Source organism: Cygnus olor, chromosome 1 (genome assembly GCF_009769625.2).
Source record: "Cygnus olor isolate bCygOlo1 chromosome 1, bCygOlo1.pri.v2, whole genome shotgun sequence".
Classification (NCBI taxonomy): domain Eukaryota; kingdom Metazoa; phylum Chordata; class Aves; order Anseriformes; family Anatidae; genus Cygnus; species Cygnus olor.
The window spans coordinates 16,333,353-16,352,986 of NC_049169.1; the positions used below are offsets into that span (position 1 = coordinate 16,333,353).

At 44.1% G+C, this 19,634-nt stretch overlaps 1 long non-coding RNA gene across 1 annotated transcript; it reads right to left on the reverse strand.

Annotated features, from left to right (window-relative positions):
- Window positions 1–3,499: 3,499 nt before the first annotated feature.
- LOC121063853 lies at window positions 3,500–12,857 on the reverse strand. Its single transcript, XR_005816222.1, has 3 exons — window positions 12,689–12,857; window positions 5,653–5,764; window positions 3,500–3,971 (listed from the first exon to the last, which is right to left on the reverse strand). It is a non-coding gene; the product is annotated as an uncharacterized LOC121063853 (long non-coding RNA).
- Window positions 12,858–19,634: the final 6,777 nt, after the last annotated feature.

Consider the following 19,634-nt stretch of genomic DNA (forward strand, 5'->3'; position numbering starts at 1 on the left):
AGAGCTGCACACACACGAGAAGGAAAATGGCTAATGTTTGTGATTCTTAAGAAAGATGATTGCCTGGCTCTCTCATTGACATTTCCGTGTTTTTGCAAAGCCCTCCGAAGGGAGGAGGCTGTTTATTCTTTGTGCCTCAAGGAAAGGCGAGGAACATTTTTCAGATACTTTCTGCTCACTGGGTTTCCTCACGAATTTCAGACACTCAGTAGTTTCAGGTTAATAGGAAGCAATAACTCAGAGCCCAAGTCATTCCTCTTGCAAATGCTAATGTTAATCTATAAATAAAACATACATTGTAAAGCAACAACTCCTGCGTGGCAGTGGGTAACAGCCAGCCTGCTCTTAAATCTTCAGAGCTGGAGTTTTGTGCAGCATGAAAACCTCTGGGGGTGATTGGCATGGCAAGAGTGCCCACGGTGTTTGCCAAACACCCCAACCCCTTACCCAGGCGGCTATTGTGGCCGAGGTGGGTAGAGGAGGTGGAAAGAGATATGCAAAGGTGTTTTCCTCCACCTCCCCAGTGTCAGCTGGGTCCTCTTTCAGTTCCCAATACATGTCTGTCCTAGTGGAGAGAGTGGGCGCTGGTGGTGGGCAAGGACAGGGGCACTGCCATCAGAAGGGAGAGATCAGGATTTTCACATTTTTTCCTGGCGTTGAGCAGTAGAGGCACTCAGACACTCAGACACCAGCTTGTAAAGCAGCTTGGGGCTGGTCTCTTACCTTTTCAGGTCACCTTTAAAAGATTTACCAAAAGCAAGGAAAATGTAGGTAGCAAAATGTAAGGCCCATGATAAATTGATGAGAACAAGTTCTGAGAAGGAGCAAAGTGATAAATGTTTAAAGAATACACAGACATTATTAAATGAAGCTTTCTTCTTTTTTTTCTTTCTTTTTTTTTTTTTTAACCACAAAACAGAAATTTGCATTACTGCCTTTTCTCTACTGGCCACAGAAATGTTGGGGAGTGAAATAAGCAGTTTCAGCTCCAAAAGCAGCTCATAGCTTTCACGTACTACTACTGAGGAGAAAATAGCATCCAAGAGCTTTAGCTGCTTGGAGCATGAGTCACCCTTATATAAGCATCTTTGCTGGTACGGAAAAGCTAAGAGCTGGCTTTGGACCTGAGCATCGCACCATGGGTGGACATTGCCGTATTAATAAAATATTAATAAAATATTTGGAGCAACTCAGACACACGGCACTCCAGAAGCCATGAGGTTACTCTTGTTGAGTGATGAAACATCCCTTTGGGAGCAGTTTCCTGGTGGGAGATGTCTGGGGGTGCAGATGGCATAGAAATGTTGTGGGGTGGACGTTTCCCGTTGAAAAGTCGGGGCCATGGCTGTGTTCCCATCCCAGGAGCTGCAAAGAGGAGCCCAGGAGCTGCAGGCAGAGCTCACCCTGGCACCAGGGAGGGCTCCAGGTCCTGCTGCCCGCTCCCTGCCCTCAGGGTTTCCCCTTGTAGGCTTCAAGAAATTGCTCACAGAGAGGAAAGGCTGCCAGCCAGGGGGCAGAGAGGGAGGTGGAAAACCTCCCAGCGAAGCAGGAACCGAGAACATCCGAAGGGAAATTACTGTCTTCATGCAACGCTGCTTGTCTCCGTGCTCATTTTATTGCTTTATGGAAACATCTGTCAGGCAATAAGCCTTGATTTTCATGTTGTCAGTGCTGCAGGAGGAAGGTAGAGACCTAGGCTCTGCTCTCCGAAGCTTTCCGCTTCACTTTTAAGCAGCTTGGGGCAGGGATTGCCTGCCTTGTGCCTTCCCCAGCAGGGACCCATTCTGTGCCTCCGCCGCTAGGAGCTATGATAATGAAAAGAATTAATAATAATAATAAAATGGCATGTCTTTCCCTCCATGGCTAGCTCCATAGGTTCACCATTAACCTTTCAGACAGCGCAGCAAGCAACCAGCAGCCAGAGACACAGTAAGCCGAGCAGGGTGGGCACATCACCGCTCCCGTGCTCCCACTTCAAGCAGCGATCGAGGGTGCTGTATTTTAGGAGCACCATTATATCCTTCATGGGAAATTACTAAGATTTCAATTTGGAAATGAAATCGTCACCTACGGCCTCGGTAGTTAGCAGGAGGGACCTTCAGTGCTGAGACCCATTATGTGAAAGCACAGCATTTAGTAATTATTTGAGTACAGTTGTTGTGCATTAATTGTATTGTATATATATTAATTAAGCTGGGAGATGTGATAACTGGATAACTGGGTAATCAGAGGCCTTGGTTCCAAAATCATTTGGGCAACACCTCGGTGATACGAGGATCATATGTGAGCCCAGCCCTGGAGCTTAGCGCTGTCAGTGATGTTCCTACAGCGATTCGTGTCACTTGTCTGCTCACGCTGTGGAGATGTTTTCTGTCGTGACGCAGTCCCTCCTTACCTGCCAGTGACACACCACTGCTGTCAGTCACCTTCAGCAAGTCACAGGAGGGCATCAGAGAACCAGCAATAAAGCAAGTGCCTCAGTGGTGGGGACGGAGCGAGGCTGGGCGCGGGGATGAACGTTGAGAGGAAGCGTGGCAGGGTACATCTAAATTAAGAAACGCACTGACACAGGAGGCTGACTCATTCGTGTGACAGTGAAACAGCCTTCAGCCCGTACCCCACCTGGGGCCTTCAGCGGAGAGCATCATGTGGTGATTTGTCACCTCTTACCAAGGTCTGCAGGGGTGGGCTTGGTCACCCCTGGGACCAGAAAGCCCCAGAGTTGTGGGCAGCATTCGAGTCAGCAGCAACCACAGAATCACAGAAACACACAACGGTTTAGGATGGAAAGGACCATAAAGACCATCTAATTCCAACCCCCTGCCATGGGCAGGGACACCTCCCACCAGACCAGGTTGCTCAAAGCCCCATCCAGCCTGGCCTTGGACACCTCCAGGGATGGGGCAATGCAGGGTCCCAGCTCACCCAGGGGTGACTGACTGGCCATGTTGCTGGATAATTCATTGCAAGCAAAGGGCTGCCTAGGCCAAGCTCAGCTGTGGAGCACTTTCTCCCTGTCACCTGCACTTTGTGTTCTATAATTTGAACAGCTCAGCTTTCTCCCACCTACTTTGGAGCTTCAGAGCATGCATGTCCTGCAGGAGCCACTGCTCTCTGTCCTTCTGAGAAGGGCACAGTGACTTTCCTGGGGCAGAGAGACACATGCAACAACCTGTAAAAAGTTAAAAATACAACCAAAATATAAGATGTTTTCTTGGGGAAGTTAGTAGTTAGCCCCATCTGGTGAACAGAAGTGTTCACTAGACCTTTTGACCACGCCAACTCATTTGGTATACTTGTAACACTTTAATACAGATAAAATATATTTAGCATTGGATAATGTTAATCACTTCTGCAGGGAGGAAAGCCCTTTGGGAAGCAGATAGGATTGCTCATAGGGCAGGTGTGTGTGCCTGCCCTGACCCAGGGAGGGGGAACAAGCACGGTTCTCATGCAGCAGGTATGGCCCATCCAACAGAGATGTGTGCTGCCACTGATACCTGCTTCAGCACTTTTAAAGGGCTGCTGGACAATTGCAATTATCCTTATATCCTATAAAACTAGTACACTAAGCAGATCCTAAAGATGTTCAATTAAAAAAAATTATCTAATGTAAGGTTGAGGACGAACACGCTCATCTTAGTCTATTTAGACTTGAGAACTTCTCCACACTGCCTGGCAGGTGGTGGCAAAGAGCCAAAGCTTCATCCAAATCCCTGAAGAAGCCAACGTAGTCCTGTGGGTGTTGGGACACGAGAGAAATTCTCCCTAGCTCACCAAAAACAACGAGTGGAGTAGAAGGGCCAAGGAGCAGTGACATCCCTGGAGCACACCGATCAGTCACCTTTCTGTCGGTACCTCGTTCTTGGCCTCAGCATCAGAAATTTCCTCTGAAAACATTGCCACAGCCTCAGGCAAGACACCATGTGCAAATCTTGAGGTGAAAATAATTAGCCACTGGAAACATGTACCTAGGAATACAGCAACATCTCCTGTCAGCAGAGATCTTTAAATCAGAATTACCTGTCTAGAAGACATTTTATAGTGCAGTGAGGGACATAGAGCGGGTGCAGGAATGCTTTGGTGGAGCCCCATGGCTGCGTGTGAAGAGGGTTGCTCATGGTAATGATGGTCCCTTGTGGCCCTGAAGGATGTGATTTCTCCAGGACCGAGTGCTAAAAATCAAGCAACGCAACATGAATAGTGCTGGAGGGAAGGAACTGAGTTCGGTGTCTGACAAGCTCGTGGTGTGTAGCTTCCCGTCTGCTACTTCAGAGTCAGGTCAGCCTTCAGAAAAGGGGGCAATGAACCTTTCAGTCCAAAGGTGCAGGTGACAGAGTGGTTGAGATGCCTGGGAGCTTTCAAGGCTTCCAAAACTTGCCAAAGAGAAACTTTGCAGATTAAAATCCTTGTGTGTGCAATAACTTTATTCTCAAAGCTATTTCAAGGACAAGAAAAATAATTTCATTCAAGGACAGATGTTAAAAGTTATTTAGCATCGGCAGAGGCTGTGAAACTCTTCATGTTACCTTTTAAGAATTAAATATTTAGGTCCCTGAACTTCTGCAGATTCACTAGTCCACCCTCAAGTGGAGAGCCAAAGCAAGCAAGCCATCAGATGTGGCTGAGCCTGATGTTAAAGGACACACAGGATTCAAGCCGTGTTACCAAATGGACTAACTAGGAATGTCAGACAGGGACTTAAAATCATTGCAGAAGGAAAGTTACAGTGTGACTCCCAAACAAAAGGGAGAGCAGGCAGCACAAGCACTGATGTTCACCTAACAAAAAATGAAGACAGAACCAAGGGTGAACACACAGCCAGGTCCAGAGGCAGCAAATATGACAACAATCATGGTAAGACCCAAAAGTACTCAGCACAAGGGATGAATTCTTCTCTTTGCAATCAAAGCAATTCACTTTACTGGAGGGTGACACTCCCACCATTAAAAAAAAAAAAAAAAAAAGAAGACAACAGCAGGACAAAGCTCTCACGAGGAGCATTATCTCAATAAAGTTGCAAAGCAATGTTCAGCAAGAGATTGGTTTGTGACACAGGAAATAAATGAACTAATATTGTGTTTCAAAACAGATACTGGAAATGAGGACGATGTAATCATAGCAAACACATATAAAAACAATTAGTGACAGCCTGATGTTAAGGCAGAAAATTCAGCTTGCTTAATACAGCGGGCACATCAGAAGTTGATCTACCAGAATGATATTAGCATGTAGGTATAAAAGCCATTACTTCTGAGTGGGATTTTAAATAGCAGGAGAATTCTTCTGCGCTCTGGGGTCGAGAACAGCCTACAAATGATGATACACGAATGGGTATATCTTCTGAGTAGAAGGCAAAAGGCGTTCTTACAAAATGAATTAAGGTACTTAATGAGCTGAGATACATTAGGGATATAGCACATCACATTGATATTAATCCCATGAAAATACACATCATGTGAAATCCCATAGCGCTGAGAGAGAAAATAAAAAGCAGAGCTGGATGGTAAACTTAGTTGTTACTGAGCAACTTTTGCTAAGCAATATGCTCACTGAAATAAAACCAAATATATTCTGATGTGAGAGGTTTATATGTGAGCAGTGCCCCAGAAGGACAGCCGTGCCTGGCTTCAAAACACCAGTAATTCTGACCTTAAGGCAAAGGTTATGCAAAGTGGAGCATCTTCAATTCCCTGCTCAGAAGGCAGATGTCTGGGATTGCCCCAGCACTCGGCACAGCTGCCACAGCCCCGTCTGCGAGGTCCTAGAGGGAAAGGGGAGAAGCAAGAGGTGATCTGGTGACTCAAGCCCTGCATAAAATGTTGGCACATTTCAGGAAAACGTTTTTGATCTGGAAGAATAATCCCAGACAGATGACCAGAAGAAAAAAAATAATAAGGGAAAAAATAATTTTAAAAAAAAGCAGATACACATAAATATAATATTTTAGAACTGACAACAATGTTTCTCATGATGTAATTCTGGGCTGGGCACCTTCTGCCACACTACAGAGCACAGAAGCAGAGGTGCATTGTGCAGGCTCACCCTGCTTGGAGGTTGGTAAGAAGTCACAGTTTTAAGCATGACTGAGAATTAAGGTTTCAAAATCCAAACCCTCATAAAGTGCTGAAAAGCAGAACTCCCCGGCATCCCAGCAACCTCACTCCAAAAGGTGCTCCTTGGCTTGGCTGCCAACGGATGGCCTGATGTTGATCAGCTACGGAGCAAGAAGAATAATTTTGTGCACTGCTGACGCTGAGTGGAATTGTGTCAACTAAAAATTAGGTCAACTGACTTCACAGTCATCCCTCCTGTCCCTAAATTTACAATGTTATTGCATCCAATTCACAAATCCATTAAGTCCTTCTTCCCTTGACCACTGACTATAGCAGGAACCGGTGGGACATGCTGCTGTTTCGGCCTTTAAAGCCCAGCGATAACACGGTCGCTGTGCAGCACACAGTAAATCACTGCCCGTAGCACTGCAGGGTCAGAAATGTGGAGCCCACGGCTTGAGAGTGGTTTATCTTTTAGATGCATGTCAAGGCTTCACAGCGCATCACCAAACAGGCTGGCAGAAAAATGAGTGCAATGCATAGCTCGGTTTGAGGAAAAAGTCCATAGGATGAGTCACCCTTTTTTGTCATTCTGAGTCATGTTTCGTGACAGAGTGCAGAGAGAAAAGCCACTCTGGGCTTCATGTTGTGTCACCAAAGAAAAGGACCTGATCTTGTAAAAAGTGTGCTCAGCTGTGCCCTGGAGCATCCGGGCCTTCCTCTTCGCTTGCAGGGTGAGCAAGAGAGAGCCCTCCACTGATCCTCTTCACCTCCCCTGTCTTTTGCACACAGGACTGACATCCCCTTGTAAAGCTTTTGCAATGCATTAAGGAGCAAATTCCACATTATTTCATCACAGATCATCTCAACTGCATTACCTGTAATTCTTCAGCAGCTTTTTAGTGTTGTGTTTTTTGTTTTGTGTTTTTTTTTTTTTTTTTTTTTTTTTTGGGGGGGGGGTTGGTTCTGGTTTGCTTTTTTCACCATAGCCTCACCATCTTGTCCAACCTCTGGGTCTTGTCTTCCTCTCTTTTCACCAGAACGATGCATTTAGGCTTTTCTCACTTCTGCAGGATGAAACGCTTTGCTAGGCAAACTGGATCATGGAGGGACTCTGAATGGTACTCTGTAGTAGATTAGTGCTATGAAATCTCTCATTAAAATTAGTATCTATATACACATATTTCTGTTGGGACGCTTGAATTAAAATGTATGAACTGCTGCTTACAAAAAGAAAATATTAGTCTTCTGAAGAAGTGATACACAAAAAAAATCCCCCTTTTTTATCATAATAAATCCTCTAATATTGGTACTCTTTTCATTCCAAATTATAACTGGAGAATCAATGCTCAAACATTCCTGAATCTATTTTTTTATGTTGACCAGGAAAAAATGTTTTGACTCTGGTTTATCATATTGAATAAGTCATATTTTGGGATCTCATACTCTTCTCACTCCCTTTTGACTCTGGCATGCTACAGGTTTAGCTCTCTCATGTCCCATTTCAGTTTCTTCCAGTTGCTGGGACACTGCAATGGGAGGGAAATGAATCAAGAATATTTCAGGTTAACTGACCAAAGGATTTTATTTTCCACTGGAATACTATGAAGAAAAAAAAAATCATCTGGAAAATGTCAGTTTCAGTGAAACACTTTCAAACATCTTCTGTATTATAGCATGTGATTTCTACATTTTGCTTAAGATTTATTTTTTTTTATACGCATTAACTGTAACTCTTGATAGAAACACATCACAGAAACCAAGAGCTGTGCAGTGTTTTCCAGCATCTCACGCACAGGGAGAAGAGCAGGCTTGTGCCAGCTCCTGCCCGTCTCCTCTGGCATCCGTGCCAGCCTGCCCCTGCCTTGCTCAATCTGCAGGATCATGGCATTTTTCATACTCGGTTATATCCCAACTGTTTGACATTTTTGTCCCTTCCTCAACTGCTCTGCCATCACGTTAATTAACAGTTAAGCCATTAGCACTGCCTACATTTTCATGACAGCCCCCAGGGCTGGAAGCAATTAGTTCAATACAAAACTACTACAAATATCACCAAGTGAAGGGAGAGACAGACCAGCTCTAAGACAGGAAATAATAATGCCAAGTAAGTTTCATCCTTCCTCCTTTCCGATGGTGTTGACAAATTTGTTTTTATGTGCACTTTTTCTTTTCTTCCAAATAATGATCTTCCTGAGGGAACACTACTGATTTAAGTTTCATATTCTGCTTCAATTCATACTCAATTCATATTTTTATATCCTGCTTCATATTCATATTTGCAAGAACAAGAACTTCAAGTCAGCCTTCTCAGCTTTTCCTTCTGAGCCTTGGCAAACAAATGATTTTATTTCCAGAAGTGCTGAGCACCCAGTGCTCCAGCTGAAGTCAGCAAAAGATATGAGATGCTTTACAGCTCTGAAAACCACATCATTTATTTACTGACATCTTAAAGATTTAAGGGAAAAAGTTAGTTTCCCGTTTTTTCTTGACTTTAAATGATAGAGCTGCAAAACTCTTTGGAGCGTCTTCTCTCAGTGATTCTCCTCTGTAGTTCTGAAAAGTTCCCCAAATACTTGAGCACAAAGGGAACCTCCCTGAACTCACTGCTCAACGTTGTTTCTGAACATGCACTTACAACTTCTTCAGCTGCTGCATTTGGCTGAGGACTGCTCTGATGCTCTTACCTGCTTCCCCTGAGCATACCCTGGCTGTGGAGACCTGGAGGATTCCTTTATGCCGTGGACATTAGAACAACAGAGTCACAGAATGGTTTGGGTTGGAAGGGACCTTAAAGACCACCCAGTTCCAACCCCCTGCCATGGGCAGGGACACCTCCCACCAGACCAGGCTGCCCAAAGCCCCATCCAGCCTGGCCTTGAACACCTCCAGGGATGGGGCATCCACAGCTGCTCTGGGCAACCCGTGCCAGGGCCTCACATTCATCTTGTTCCTAGATATTCAGGGGGAAACACCTTATTTGCCTGCAAGTTTTAGCTTCCCAAAGAGTCTTTTGCATCTTTCACTGTTGCCAGATAGACAACTAAAATCTTAGCTTCCTGAACTGCACATCGGTATGAAAGATATGCTGTGGCTTCTTGGCCTCTGTTTGCATTTGTGCAGCACAGGCAGAAATTCCTCCTCCCTCTGCAGCTGAGGCTCTTTCCTTCTGCCCTTGTGCTCCTGATCCGCCACCAGGCTTTTCCCCAGCTCCCCTTCTGCCCAGCAGCGCCATGGTGTGGGTGAAGGGGATGGACCTGCCGTGGGAGGACCATGCAGCCGTGGTGGCAGCACAGGTTGGCAGCTCAGCCCCTCCAGCACTGGCCCCATTAGTGGGTGAGTGTCTCTTCCCTTGGGTTCACATTGTAGCTAAGAGGAGACAGGAAGAAGTGCCATTTGGGAAAGCACACAATGGAAGATAGCCTTCAGGATGCCTGCGTGGCTTTGGGGCTTGCCTCGCACCCGGGCGTTCAGGCACCAGGAGTCCTCAGCTGAGTGTTTCTCATTAGGACAAGAAAATGTCACGTTTCAGTCTGTCACTGAAGAAGCTGTGCCTCACTGGGAACATGAAAACAGAGAGGGGAAGAGCTCGTGGTTACAGCGTGTTGCAGGGCATCGCTGTGGGGCTGGCTCGCTCGCAGCGCTGCCTCCCCTGCCGACAGGGCTCGAAAGGGAGGTGCATGGTGCATAGTCCTAAAGCTGGGGAGGTCGTTATCTTGTCAATGATGATTAAAAATTGGGTTCCAGCAAAAGCTCGTTTGTGCTGCATGGTGCTTATCTTGGGAACTAAGATCGGGGTGGACTGAACCTCCAAATTTCATTTGAAGCATGAATAAATTTTCTAGACTTCTGTTGCACCGAAGGCTTGTTATGCATGCACTTCAGTCTTTCATTCCTCCAGTGCTTCTTAACCCTACATATATGTCCAAATAAAATGGGTAGAACACAGTTAAATTCATGACACTGAATTGTGGCAGTGTTTAAGACAGCAAGGTAAGAAAAAAGGGGATGGTTTTGTCTTCCCTATTGATGCAGTCACCAACCCTTTCCTTTAACAGGTTTCTTAGCACTCTCTTTACCACCTTGTCCACTGAGCAGAGGGAGGACAGGGGAGATGAAGAATCTGGGTGATGCAAAAGAGGAATCGAGTACCTGCAGCATCCTGCAGTTTCCCTCCAAAGCCCTCCCCTATCTCAACGGCAACACAAATGTACTAAACAGGGCAGGCGGTGAGATGGAAATCTGAGTGCTCCAGCACAGTGGAAGTGAGAAAATGCAGGAAAAACATTCGTGGCCTCTCTTCAAGTCTCTCTAGAGCTCATAGAAACTATGACCAAGGTGATCCATGCCCAAACTCAGTAACTGAGATGCCATGTCACACCACCAGCCATCTCCTGTGAGAGCAGCCACCAGTAATTTCTACGCAGCCCCTAAGACATCACTGGGTTTAAAGCCAGATCGTGAATCAGATGAGCCTAACTGTTGCTAAAGTACAAAAATTGGGTAGAAGAGCTCACCAGGGAGGGTTTTGCTGTTTATGTCTTTTCATTCTGATTTTTGGAACTATGCCTGTCAATATTTCCTAGCTCCCACTGAGACCACCGGCTGCACTCACTCTTTACAAAAGGTCTTTTGCAAAAATAGTTTTGTCATTTTAATCCAAAATGCCACTTTCTGATACTTCCTTCAGACCTAGAATCTGCTAGTTTAAGGGAAGTACTGCACTGCCTTGGATGCAAGCACTGACATTTCAGTGGTGAGATTCTGCCTTCACCATCTTGAGGAGTCAGCTGTGCCTCTCTGGGCAGCACTCCCAGTACCAGCTGCCAAAGTGATTCTTTGTCCTGCAGACCCCACCGTCATCTGCCAAGCTTCCATCCCCCAAACCAAGAGCCCGTGATGGCCACAGCATCACTCCCACCACCGCCATCCTCTCTGCAGCTCAGCCACGCACCCTATGAGCGGTATGTGGGTGATGGACGGGGCTTTGTGCACGCCTTAAGGGAAACCCACGCACGAAGGGCAGGTGGGGAGGTCAGGATCCTGGTCACAACCACACAGCTGGCCTGGAGCACCGAGGTTTTCCCCAGGGCAACTACAGGAACACACAAAATGCTGTGCTTTGGAAGTGGCCAAACCTGCCCAGCACTTGGGGCATCACCTCTGCCCACTGATCTGCCTGATACAGAATGCAAAAAATGGTTTGGAGCTGATTCCCCAGCTCTCTCACCCTCAGTTTTTGTCCTTCCTGTTCCTACTTTGTAGAAACAACAGCATCAGCTTATTTTTCCTCGTGGCGAAGTTTCTTCCAAGCCTGATGGGCATAATAAGCATGAGAAAATATTTATGTGATGCTGGAATCACAGCTTATGTGCTGTTGGATGTTCTCTTATGTTGCAAATTGCTTTATTTTGTACAACTGTCTGGGGCCTGGTGTTATTTCAGGCACACTGAAGATTTATATCCAGACTTTTGAAGGCACAGGCTTTACTTACTTTAGTAGGATTTATTAATATTAAGAACATTGGTGTGTGACCTGAAGGTGAAACGGCTAAGAAATGATGGTCCTTTTCTGGCTCTTGGTCTGGACCTGCCTCCAATTGCTCCCTAGCATATTATTAACATACTGATTGTTATTATCATCACCATGGCTATTACTGTTCAAGATCCCTCTATATAGTGTGGAATTTTACCACTGTAGGATAAGAAATACAAAAAAAATAACAAACTTTTCTTTTTTTCCCCTGCAGTTTTTACAACATCTGGCCAGATGAAAGGTCAGCATCACCTCCCCCTGAAAACATGCCAGCTGGCTTTGGATTTCCACAAGTACCACAAGCATCGAGTATCCCACAGGATACACCTTTGATCAGGCACTACCCATCTACCACAGTGTTTGCCCTGTAACAGTGCATCACAATCCCTACGGGGGAGTAGTAACAGAAAGAGCCAGAGGAGGAGAATTGCAGGATGTTATATTACAGATCAGCAAGAAAAGGAGAAGCAACAGCGCAGGAAAAATGTACTAACTCATGGTTTTACATTAACCAGACCTTAACTGCTGGCAAGGGCTCAGCTGCAAGAAGTCAATGTGCAAGCAGCAGTGGCTGCCCATCCTTGCCCTGCCTTCCTGGAGAGGTGATGCTGCCACACACCCCAGGAGGCACCCAAAGGCACAGAATAATTAGACCCTACTGAGTACTGGGTGCACGTCCTGGGGCAGCCAGCCAAAATACTAGTTTGTAATGCTCTAGTTGCCTGAAGAATAAGTAAGCGAAGTAAGGACCCATCTTTACTAATGTTTAATGATAAAAATATTTCCCCCGTGCAGTAGACCTCTGCTTTATTAAAGAACTCAATCTTTCTCACTCAGTCATTTGTATATTTTGATGTTTTTTTCATTTTACCAGCCGTTTTACTGTCCATAAAGAAATACAGCATTTGTTCAGCAAATGAATTCTTCTGGTTTTGTTGCTGATTATTGTTTTGCTTACAACAAAACCAGAGGCTCCCCTAGCAATATTTTTCAAGCAAATTTCTCACTGACAGAGGTAGAAAATCTGGAGGATCTGAAGCAAAAGTAATATATGTAAAGTTAATTTCAGCACAATTTTAGCTGTTCTACCACACACCTTGAGCAGCTGTCTCCCAGCAGTGGCATGAGGCAGCACGGCACAATGCAGACTGCTGCATCGGCGGTGATTTCATTACATGGGGCTGGAGAGCAGAAAGGAAAGCAGATCTCTCAGTTTACAAATGCAATTGGTTTTCGCCGATCAATAATGACTTCCTTTGGTGTCAAAACCTTTTCCCTGCAAAATAAAGTGAGGAGCCAGCTCATTTATATCGGTGTACTTATTAATACAAATTAATGTATTTATGTTGATGCAGGATATTGTCCTCCTCCATGTAACAGGGGATGGACTGTTTTGTGTACTGCTGTTACTATAGTTTCTGCACTTTAAAACTTCTTCAAAAGCCTCTGTGAAAATGTCGTCCAATATCCTAAGGAGCAAAGCAAATCCCTTGGGAGCAGAAGCCATAAAAAGCCTGATCCAGGGGTCTTCAAAGCAGTTTAAACCAGTCTGATAAGGGAACTGGAATTAAAACATTGGTTACGGCAGAAATGGTGTCCCATTGGGAATCCTCCAAACCATCCCCAATTTCTGAGGCAGACCCCATGCTTTCTTCTAGGGATGTCCTAAGCTTTTGGATTTTGTCCCTGAGAGGGAGTCGCTGTGGGACTTCTTGAAACCTCTTGAGACCTCTTGAGAACAGGCTGTTTCATAATTTTATAAAACACCTTTTCATGACATGATTTGAGATCTTGTATGGGCACACCACTTAGTTATGTTTGTGTGTTGTGATATATTCTGACAAGACACAGTGCCTAGTCTGCCATATAATCAAGGTATGGCTTACAGGAGCCGACGTTATGCCAAGGAAGATGCGTTGCTCCCCACTAAGATAGCAGGAAAGGTAAAAGAAAATACATTGAACCATTTGGGTTTTGACTTCTGGGTCTCTACTACAAATTTGGGTCGATTTCCTTGTTTTGCCTCAAAGTAGCATATAGTAAAGGTGCTAGCTGGCATAAAGGTGGTATAGACTGCGTGAGATTGTGTAAATGGGCTCTGTAGGTACCTCTCAGTGTTCATGGAGAAATAGAAACCAGAAAAGAGGCTGAAGAGGGAAACTGCAGGATCACATTTACACCTGGTGAGGAAAGGTGATCGCGGAAGGGTTTTCCTGTGATCAGCCCAGGAGCTGGGGGTGCCTCTGTGCAACCCTATCCTCCCATGAGGGAGGATGGCTGGGTGAGGAGCACCCACTCCCAGCACCTCAGTCCTTGCAGTGACAGCAGCCAGGTGAGCAAAAAGGATTCCAAGAAACATTGGTTGCAAGCCACATCTCCCACGCTGTGTAAAGAGAAGGGGAGCAAACAATAATTTATATCTTGTTTGGATGTAAAATTCTGAAAATATTTAACTGTTGAAGTTGTGTTCTACCTGCCCACACAAAGGTAATCACACCATGTAAAAGGCATATGCTGCCTCGGCACACACAGTCAACCAAAGAAGAAATAAATGGATCCACTTCGGTGGGGAAGAGGGAAAGCATATGCTACTCTTCAAATTAAGAAAACGTTGTATTATTTATTAAGGTCAAACTCAAGATTCCTGATTCCTGAGCAGAATAGCTACTTGTAATCTGTCAGTACAAAAATGAATCTTTTAAAATTAATTACAGTGAAAGCAAGGCATTTGTTTAAAAAGTCAACATGTTTCTAATGGCAAAATGTCCTGAAGTGGTTGGAAATCTGTTAGCATTTTCATTCTTGTAATTACATTTTGAGATGACTGGAAGAAGAAAAAAAAAAATGTTTTTCTACAGCTTTATGCCCAGAACAGAGGCAAATTTCTGAGAAAATTGGAATTTCCGGTCCAGAAAAACACATAGTAATATTTGCTCTCAACTTACTAAAAGCTGACAGCAAGCTGTGCATTCCTGTTTTAATTCGTCTTGATTAAGCATTTAGTACAGAGTCATGGGTCAGATACTGTAGGCTGCTTTCTTTGTTGTTCAGTATCAGACTTCCCTTTCAAATGCATCTTGACAAGTTAGTTCCCTTCAGCTTGTGGGATATATTTAGCACAAAGATTTATTTTTAGGAAGGCCATTTATACTCCCACAGAAATAGGCACTGGTCCTTTGGTATCAAATTCTTACTTTGGGGGTTTGGGATGGAAAAGACAGGAAAAGTACAAATATTTATATAACTCCTAGGTTTTAGGAAACCTCTTGCTAGCATTTTTGCATAAGAGGAAATCTGTTTTCCACAGCACAATGTACAAGAAGCTCTCAAGGCACATATCTCTGGTAATATGCACTACTGAGCATATGAGCTGCGTGTAATGTTTTCACTACGGGTGGATATTGCTAGTGGCCATTTGAATGACATATTTCCCCAATACAGACTAGGCATAGGCATGGATTTTAATCAAGTGCTCAATGTTACCTTTCACAAAACTGTTGTTTGTAGGGTATAAATATTCTTACTCTGAACCGAAATAGCAGTGAACAGCTGGAGTATGGCTTCTGGACATGGGGACTCCCACCCTGAGCCCACCTCTGAACACGCAGCATTGCACACCCGAATCTTGGCCGTGCTTTGTGACCAGGGAATGGCCACCCTAGGGAGCAGCACCACTAATGGTGGGGGATAAAAAAAGTGCCACTGCTGGACCTGCACAAATGGAGCTGGTCCCACACAGCTGATCTTTCTGTGCTGAACGTTGGGCTGCCCTACAACTCTTGCTCCAGGACTGCCCAGTCCACTTTTGCCTGCACCGCACGGCTCTGCTGTACCCTTCAGAGAGCAAGGCGAGGTGGCCAACATGTTGTAAGCTGCTTGTTCACTTATCTTCCCCCCAGAAGAGAGGCATGAACTGTGAAATAATGTTTCAGTTTAAGTCATTGGTTTGGTTTGTTGGGCTGTTTATTTTTCATTTGCTTGTTGATGTTATTCATTATTGCTGTTGTTATTTGCATATGTTCTACACTTATCCTAAGAGAGGGACAGGTCTAAGAAGCGTGCCCTGAATTTATAGTGTGATCTGCATGGTATTTTCCACTTTCCAGCAGTCTCTGAAAAATTGTATTTAGTTCTGCGATAAGCTTTATCCTCCCTGCACAGAGCAGGGTTGTCTAAATGACTGATTTTTTAGGTCAATATTGGAAACTTACTTAATACTAAAAAAAAAAAAAAAATCAGTTCAAGACAACTACAGATTGAAATCTTTCAAAGTTTGCATCACATCTAGAAAGTTTGTTCCAGGCTGGCTTGGAAATTTTTGACTGATTTATATTTGCTAAGAAATTCCTGAGAAAAGGCAGCTTGTCAGGAAGAGCAGAGCCCAGCTCTCCTCCCTTGAGCAGCAGCAACTTTGCAGTGGCAGAACAGGTCCAGGAGCATGCCCCCCCTGCTGGCTGGGGACATGCAGGGGTGACAGCCCCGTCCTGGGCTACGGGGGTCCCAGGGCAGGGTTTGGGGTAGGAGAGGTGCCCCAGCACCTCCCTCACCTCGATGCTGCAACCCCAATGCCCAGCTGGTGGTGTGGCCACCATCGCGTGCTCCGGCTGTTGTGCCTTCAGCATACCTGTGGAGACACAGATCAGTGGGAACGGGCTGGAGGCACAGCACCTGCCAGGACATGCCCCACACACAGCAAGTCGAAAATCTTCAGAATGGCAAAGACTGACAAAAATCTCCATATTCTTGGTTAAGTTGGAGAGGACAGCCTGAGGCCTGCTCTGGCCTCCTCCTGCATGCCCACATTTCCTCACCAAGGGCACAGGCCACATAATTCCAGGAGGAGGTTTGGTAGCGAGGTAACACGTATGCCCTGTGGCTGACTGAGGAGCTGATGTCCTGACGTAAAACCAGGAATCAACCAGAGTAGGTGCACCCATGCAGGAGCGAAGGAGGGAAGGTGCTGAGCCTACCTGTGTGTTGAGGCCATGAGAAGTTCAGCAGGACTTGGCCAGGAGAGGTCCAAGCATGGCAAGGCTGACCCAGCCAGCTAGCTATAAGGCGTCACAGGACGATTTGCTCAGCTAGGACCATTCTCATATCTCTCCCCATCCTCCAGCATGCTTACGACCCGTCCCAGCTTTCTGCTGTTATGAAATTGAATAAACGTGGTTCTTGGTTTATCATCCATGTCATCAGCAAAGATATTGAGTCACAGAGCCCAGGGGAGGTGGCTGTGGGAACCACAACTGGTGCATGCTCACTGGCAGAGCAGTTCTGAGCAGCAGCTCCCAGCTCAGGACCCCACAGACAGCTCAGACCCCACTGGGTGGTTGTTCAGAAACTCATCCCCAGTGTCAAAGCCCTTCCGAAACTGCAGTCCATACCCCCTTCCATGTGGCGTACCGTGCTGTCATGAACGAAAATTACCTTTGTTAAATATGACGCATTCTTGTTAAATCTGTGCTAGCTGCTACTAACTTTGTTATTGTCTGGGTGTTCACCAACGGTTCAGTCATTTTTTTCCCCAGACTGACAAATTCACCCTGTTCCCCACTGTAAAGATAAGGTGGCTCCTAACCTAACCCATCCTTCCCAGTTTTCAGTGATAAGCCTCTAATTGCTCTCAGATTGCTTCATCTGATTTTCAAAATTCCCTGTGGAATTTTATTAGCTCCAGAGAATTCAGGGGAAAAAAAAATGTAACTTACCAATTTGTGCTCTCAGCTGGTTTTCTCTCTCCTAACCTGATTCATACTCTTTCTCAATGACCCTGCCAGGGAATGCTGAAGCAAAAAGAAAAAAAAATAATTCAGTCTGCTCAATATCATTTATAAATAGCTTTTCCTCCCTCTGAGTAGAAGACCAAATCCTCCTTTTATAATCCTCTCACTACTAATCTAAATTTAGACTATTTTCTTGTTACCTTTCATGTCCCTTGCTGGCTGTATGACATTTTATGCATGGGCTTTCTAATTTCATCCTTATATATGCTTGTGCTATTCTTGTATGCAGCTCCCTAGACATGTGACCTAATATCAATTGCTGTATACTTTCAATATGCCATTTATATGAGATCACAGAAAAGCTTACTATTTAATCACATTGTCTGTATGATGCTTTCTATTTCTCATCCCATTTTTTTTAAGTAGATTTTTCCAGCTCCCTGATTAGTACACACATACTCACATTAAGTCTTTGCTAAATATTGGCCAAGATAGATTTAATAGTCATCTGAGCAGAGTACAAATTGTTTACACAAAGGTAAATATGCTAACAAGGTCATCAGAGTGGTAAATATGAACATCTGCTGAAAAAGCGAGTAATGGAGAGAAGTTTTCCAAGGTTCATGCAGTGCCTGTATGATAAGGATGGAATGTGAGCATGCAGATATGAGAGCACATCAGGTACAAACTACAGGATAATTTGAGAGAGAAAATAATTGTTACTTGTTTTGGTCAACATGTAAAAAGACAGTGAAGAGCTTCATACATTTGTATTGACCATGAAGGTGACATTTTGTGGAGACACTGACATCCAAATGATGCTTGCATGGCATCTGCATGGTTCTTGGTCATATTGATGGCTCTGTGGCATTGCAGTAAGATCTGGAAGTACAAGGACAGCATCACACCCAGCCATGCAAATTATGGCCCCCAAATGTGCAATGTGTCAATTAAACACTCACACTGGTTTCAAATGAAGACGTCAATGCCTCCCATCCATTCCTCTTTCCTCAGCATGCCAACAGCTCCAACACCAGCACCAAACCTCCTCCCACGAGCTTGGTGAGAACAACTCTTTGTCCTGTAGTTCTAACTGCTAGTTATAGTCACTAGTTACAACTGTTATACATATATATATAACTTTTATATTTATATATATATACATAAATTGTATATATATAATATATAAACTATACATGAATAATATATTTTTATATATGCACCTCTTCTGTCTGGTTATGCTCTGCAAACTCATTCCCCACATACAGTAGAGTGAAACAGGGTGCCAGGCTGAGGGCAGGACACCACACCAGGATCTAGATATATTGAAATTCACATTGGTCAAATTCATTAATAAGCTATGATCCCCCAGATAATGGAGAAATAAATGTATTTGTTTGATTCATCTTCATTCACCGGTGGGATAAACCCATGACGGAAAAAAATGGTCATCTGTATTTCATGTATGAGCCATTCGCTGCATCACCTAAAAGCAGTAAAAAGTGATTAGTTTATTGTCATTTTCTCGGGTAACTGAAATGCATTATTCTGTTACTTCACTGTAAGCAAAATAAAGCTTTAAAAATTCCACTTCCCCTTATCCATTATTATGCCTTGTCACCATTAAATTGTACTCAATAAAAGGGGTTGAAAAGGATAATATTGATGCTTCCTACTATGCTCAAGTTATCTGACCTTCAGTTCAGCTCAGCAGAAAGAAATCTTGGAAGGAAAGTTCCTTGAGACTATTAACTATATTCATTATTCAGCGCGCTTCCATTACTCCCTCAGTGAAGACCTAAAGTAACAGAAAGAAATGCAGAATAAGAGTACTAAGAAGTTTCTGTCTAGCTTTTTAATGGTATCCTGTCATTATGAATCTGCTCATTTAATTAGATGGTGGCTTACTGGCTCAGTGGGTTTTATGTGTTATGTTCCATTACATTTTTAAGGATTTCCCATGCCATCTAGCAGTAGATACAGATAATACGACCTCTTTTTTTTTTTTCTTTTTTTTTTTTTTTTGAGCATTTAAAATTATCTTCAAATCTTCCTAAAACCTCTTAGGAACAAGAACATGGGTTAAAATTCAAATTTATTTCCATATCTTTCTTTTAAGTAGACATAACTTTTGTTTATTTCAAGAGAAAAGGCATAATGTAATTAATACAATTCAGAGAGTATAGAGGATGTGAAAAGGGTCGTTTGTCCCAAAACTTACAGAATAAAGTAGAAAACAAGACATCATTTTTGCAACTGTCTTTGAAACTATCTAAAATGGATGAAAATATTAATAAGAAGTCTATCATCTACTACATC